Genomic DNA, 6,449 nt, shown 5'->3' on the forward strand with positions numbered 1-6,449 from the left:
ATCCTCCCCTCTTTTCCTCTTCTTTATTCTTCTCTCCCTCCTCCTCTTCCTCCTCCTAACTGAGGATTGACCTTAGACCCTTGTACATGCTAGACAAGTGCTTTACCACTAAGCACTATCCCTATTCCTCTTTGAATTTTTGAGACAGCGCCTCACTAAGTTGCCCAGAAAGACCTTAAATTTGCAATCCTTCAGTCTCACCCTCCTATGGAGTTGGGAAACCAGGCCTGCAGCCACTGGGTCTAGTGCCCTCATTATGTAAACAGAGTATTTCCCTAGCAATGATATGGATGCTGGGAGCATTGATATATGTCCCCAGAAGAGATAGAAAGTCTGTTGTATTTTGTCTTTTTTTGTCCATTTACTCTCTACTTACCCACCCCCACCCACCTCACAGTTGTGACCTAAGCCTACAGGGGATACTGGACAAATTTGTAAATCCAGGGCTCAGGGAAAGGGGCAAAGCACAAAATGCTTTTGGCTCAAACACCCAATGGCTCAAAATGCACCTCCTGTTCTACAAAACAAAACCACCCTCCATCCAACTCCCAAATTCTGAAATCCCAGGACCGTGTTTGGAGCAGGCTTCTGTAGGAAGGGGAAGAGCTGGCTTCCGGTCCCACCCTGACAAAGCTGTGGCGAGCACTCCACCCTTGTGTGAGTCTGGCTACAACTGATAGAGTGAAACCAGGGCTTTGAGTGCTAGGAGCAGGAAAGGCACGCAGGGTGGGACAGCCACAGAGATCCGGGGCAGATATGAGCATGGAAACTCAGGAGCAAGGAGAGCCCATTTCTATCCCAAGGGACCAGACTACATCAGGAATGGAAGTGAATAGATGCTGACGCTCAGGCCCTCCCTGCCAGCAACAGAGTGAAGGTGGGGCCAGAGACCGCAGAGAGACATCCGCTGTACAGACATCCACTGCATCACCAAATCACTGCTGTACAGACATACACTGCATCACCAAATCACTGCTGTACAGACATCCACTGCATCACCAAATCACTGCTGTACAGACATACACTACATCACCAAATCACTGCTGTACAGACATACACTGCATCACCAAATCACCGCTGTACAGACATCCACTGCATCACCAAATCACCGCTGTACAGACATACACTGCATCACCAAATCACTGCTGTACAGACATACACTGCATCACCAAATCACTGCTGTACAGACATACACTGCATCACCAAATCACTGCTGTACAGACATACACTGCATCACCAAATCACTGCTGTACAGACATACACTGCATCACCAAATCACTGCTGTACAGACTTACACTGCATCACCAAATCACTGCTGTACAGACATCCACTGCATCACCAAATCACTGCTGTACAGACATCCACTGCATCACCAAATCACTGCTGATAAGGAGGATTGAATGACTGTGGCTCGAGTCCTCCTTTGTGTTCAGTGTACGGCCCACGGACCCCCATATTCTCATCATCATCAGTAGAGAGGTGGATATGGCCCTGGCACACTCAGACCTGCATGCCAGGAAGTGATGTCCCTGATCGTTGCACATCCCAGTGTGAGCAGAGTTGGTTAGAGCAGGTGGCACAATTATAACCTCTCTTCTTACAGATATCCAGCCACCTTGCTGACCGACTCTGTCCTCAGCCAATCCCAGGAATCTCTGCTGCCCCGTGGACCAATCAAAACCAGATGTGCACAGTAGAAACAGCCCATGTCCTCTTTACTCCCTTCCCTGCTGAATGACCTCTTCTGTCCTCCCCCTGTCTCTTTTCCTTCTGAGGCAGGGTCACATTTACGCCAGGCTGGCCTTGAACTTACCATGTGGCCAAGGATGACCTTGAACGGGGATCTGATCCTCTTGCCCAAGATTGAATAACCAGTTCTGTGTTGCGCTTAGGATCAAACCAAGAGCTTTGTGCTCACTGGGCTGGCATTTTAACAACTCAACCAAAGCAGGTTTTTTGAGCCCCTAATGGTGAGGTTCCACTTATCCTCAAAAAATAGACACATACACAGAAGGGTTGCATGCACAGCAGAATGGGGTAGATTCACAGACCCTCTAGAAGACACCCATGTGCCCAATGCTCCTGCTTCCAACCTACAGTGGCCTGAGAGCCTTTCCTGCCCTATTCCAGCGCCCTAGAAGTGAGTCATAACCCTCTGTCTTACCTGAAGAACGTTCAGATCAGACAATGCTGCCCCAGCAAAGAGTGGTTTCCAATCTGTGAATGCGGCCTTGGGGTGTGTGCTATTAGAGGTAATAGAGTCCATATGCACAGGAGGATCTACACTAAGCCTCCTCAGGATAATGAAACAGATGGCGTCCACGTGGTTCAGCTTTTGTTAAGCATCCTATAGTCTCTCCCCCTTTATGGACATGAACATCCTAGACGGCTGTGGCAAGCTAAGCAATGGCCCTCTGAAAATGTTTACATCCTGACTCCTGGAACCCGTGGTATCCAAGATGACAAAAGGGACATTAGCAGATAGGATTATGTTGTAAACTGGGAGATGGGAACACTTCTGTGGGCCTTTGAAAAGGAAGCTGGGGGGCTGGAGAGATGGCTCGGCAGTTAAGGGCACTGACTGCTCTTCTGAAGGTCCTGAGTTCAAATCCTAGCAACCACATGGTGGCTCACAACCATCCATAATGAGATCAGATGCCCTCTTCTAGTGTGTCTAAAGACAGCTACAGTGTACTCACATATAATAAATAAATAAATAAATCTTAAAAAAAAAAAAAGAAAGAAAAGGAAGCTGGAGTGTAAAGTCCACGTGGGTCAGAAAGTCAGGAAGAGTTGGAGATGCTGTGCTCTGGCTTTGAAGGGATGACATGAGACCATGAGTCGTAGACCTTAGGCAGTCTCCAGAGCTCTCACTGCAAAGGATTGGGTTCTCCCAGGAGCCTCTAGACAGCAGGCTCCTGGAAGGATGAATCCTAGACCTCTGACCCACACCATAGGAAGATAGTACGTTTATGTTGACCTAAACTATGCAGTTGTAATTCGTTACCACAGCAACAGGCGGCTGGCGCACTTAGACCTTGCCAGGGAGAAACGGGTGCCTGCTGGGCTAAAGCTGCTGGGGAATTCTGCAACCAGCAGAGCAAAAACTGAGCCTGGCCTGCGGTGAGAGAAAGGAGGGGCGGGGACAGAGTGCTCAGCCTGTGACCTCACCCTTGGCCACCCTGGCACCCTGAACTGTCAGCCTGTGGTTATATGCATGACCAGGCCCAAAAGGGATTCTTGTATAGTCAATGCTGTGCCAAAGGTGGGGGTGTGGCAAGAAGTCTGGTGTCCAGGGGGGAGCCCAATGAGCCCCAGGCTGCAGGCAGGAAGCTGACAGTGACTGGACACGTTCTCTCTGCTCTCTCTCTCTCTCTCTCTCTCTCTCTCTCTCTCTCTCTCTCAATAATCTATCTCTGCACCCTCTTGGCTTCCCCTGGGAGAGTGGGAGAAAGGGCTTTGGGGCTGGAGCATGGGAATGAAGACACAGCCTCAGCTCTGGCCTTGAGCAAATGACTTAGCCTCTCTGTCTCCTCCTCTAGAAGAGAAGTCATATTCTCCACTTCACGGGGTTTTACAGCATCATAATGCTTGTGCATAGAGCAAACCCCCTGCTGGCATTCACATCATCTTTATGTGATCCTGAATTGCTCACCTACACAAATCAAAGCTGACCCCTCCTGCTAGGTGGGGAGTTCTTCAATGGAACGTGGCTCTGTCCGTCTCTGAACCCTCAGCAGTGCTGTACCTGCTGACCAGTGTCTGGTGAGGAAGAGGTTTCATACGACAGTCACTGTGACTCATAGGGAATGAACATATGAACATATGAGCCTATTCCTCATTTCACACACACACACAGTCATATGAAGGAAGCAGACAACATACATAGAAACAGAATATGTTTGTGGTGTTTTCTGGAAAGCAATGAAGCAGAGAGGATGGTGAGGGAGGGGCATGGTTAAACTGCTAGCATGAGTTGGGAAGTCTATCCAGATGGCCCTGGGGTAGACACCTGCAAGAAGGGAGGGGAGTCGACAGGAGAGGGGTTTCTGGGAGAACTTTTTTTAAAAGACTTGAGAGGTCATGGGGAGAGAACAAGGAGGCCAGAGAGGGTGCACCACAGGCTGAGAAGAAAGCACTAGTTAGCAAGGTCTGAAACTCGGGGGGTCCGATCACAATGGGTTCTGAAGGTCACAGGAAAGAGCCCGGCTTTTATTTTGAGCCCAAGAAAACCACAAGTGGGCCTTCATGTGCTCCAGATTACATCTCGAAAGGATCACCTAATTGCTGTACTCAGGAGACTTTGAAGGAGGCAGTAGTGGGAACTGGGAAAACTGGGCCCATTGCTGCAGTGTAGGTAGGAGATGGTCGTGGGTTGGCTGTTAGAAGAGATGAGAAGTGCCCCAACGGCTATCTATGAAGGCCAGGCTGTGCCAAGGAATGCTAGTGGGTCAAATATGCATGGGGAAGAAATAACGAAAGAAGGGGGCGTCTGGGGAGTAGAGTGGAGAATTATCCGTGCCAGTGTGTCCTTGGAGTACTCAGATTATTCTGAGAAAAAAATTCCTACGTGTGTATGTAGTGGCGTTTCTAGAAAGGCTAACATTTGGCGCCATAGAATGAGCCAAGCCGATAGCTGGGTGGGCATCACAGAATCCCAGAGGAACCTAAATAGAGCAACAACAGCAAAGGCTGAGTAACAGTTTGACCTCCCCGCTGGCCTGCTGTCTTCCAGCTAAGACACGGTCTCCTGCTTAGGGACTTCGGCCCAAATTAGTCAACGCTCTGGATCTCCAGACTGCCGCCTGCAGCACCTTCCATTCTCCTTCCATTCCCGTGATCACGGAAATCGGTTCCTTATGATAGTTCTGACTCTAGGTCTGTCTCCACACCTCTCTGGATAGACATCTAGAGCGCAGGTAGGTAGGCCGACACCTAGATACATAGACAATTGGTTCTGTTTCTCTAGAGAACTCAGGCAATTCATGGAGTCTAAAGTTCAGAAAAGTGGGAGAGGGAGAGAGGTTCGTGAGAGGAGAGCTGGGGTGAATACAGATCAGGGGACCTCAACCGACCTGAGTCCACCCCGTCTGTCTCCTGACTCAGCTGAATTTGCTCCTCTCCTCTGTACAGTCCCAAGACCTAACCGCGGTCTCCTCAATTCTCCCCATAAACAGCTGTAGGCTCCATCTTTGTTCTCCTCTTGGAGAATCGTACTATCTGGGAGATGTCACATAGCACCCCTTCCCCCACGGCCTAACTCCCACCTCTGTGGCTTCTTGGGTATAAAGAAGTCCCACTCACAGCAGCATAGACCCTGGGTAGAGAGCCCCAACTCATGCCATCAGACAGAACTGGATTGGGTGAGGTGGCGTCCATTAACCTTTACACATCCTCTGTTCTGGTTTCCCAGCAAACCTCGCAGCCAGCTCCCCTAATACTGCTTGGATACTTCCCACTAACACTCCCCAGGAGGAGCCGGGCGTGGTGGCGCACGACTTTAATCCCAGCACTTGGGGGGCAGAGGCAGGTGGATGTCTGAGTTCGAGGCCAGCCTGGTCTACAGAGTGAGTTCCAGGACAGCCAGGGCTACATAGAGAAACCCTGTCTTGAAAGCACCCCCCACCTCAAAAAATAAATTTCAGATACACTCCCCAGAAGGGAGGAGCCACAACCAGGAGGGCCCAGGGTCCAACCAGCTGGCCCTTGGAAGCTACTTTCTCTCTCTGAATCTCATTCTCCCAGGCATAATAATGGACTCTGTGCTACTGACTTGTATAGTAGCTGAGGCTATGACACCCTAGCAGGCACTGGTGGAGAGTAATAAACAATCCTATTAAAAGAGGTTTGATCCCTCCTTCTTCAGGCCTGCCCCAGCAAGTCTTATTGCGAGATTATTTTGCTGTCTGTGCTCTTCCTGTCCTTCAGAAGCCAAATTTACTATGGACGTCGGCAACCAGGGAATGGTTGTCAAGGGCCGGGCTTTTAGAAACGCTGTCTGTTGCCTAGGAAACGTCACCACTCTGGTTCCCTGGGCTCCCAACAGTCGGTGGGTTCTGGCGCCATCTGCTGGATGCAGAGCCACCACACTGCTTCTGAAGCACCCAGACCCGGGAGTCCCATCCCTGAGAGAGGGAAGGTTCCGATTCTACTCTACCACCTCTCCATAGAAAAGTTCTTTACTCCTTTTGCCCTCGGACATCCCTCAGAGACCAGAGGCATGCAAAGGACTTGGTTTCTGTGGACTACAGGGAGGGTGGAAGCTATGTCCTTCCCAACAGCGAGAGGAAGCCGAGCCGACCCGCGGAATGGGGTCTGGAGGAAGTCCCTCCTCTTAATTGATTTTTCCGTGGTGCGGAATCCGCAGTGCAGACTTGCATTTTGCTTTTCACCAGCCTGCGTCTACTAGGAGAGTGCAGCCAGAAGGAAGATGCGAGGGTGGGAGGTGG

Source organism: Apodemus sylvaticus, chromosome 2, assembly GCF_947179515.1.
Source record: "Apodemus sylvaticus chromosome 2, mApoSyl1.1, whole genome shotgun sequence".
NCBI lineage: Eukaryota > Metazoa > Chordata > Mammalia > Rodentia > Muridae > Apodemus > Apodemus sylvaticus.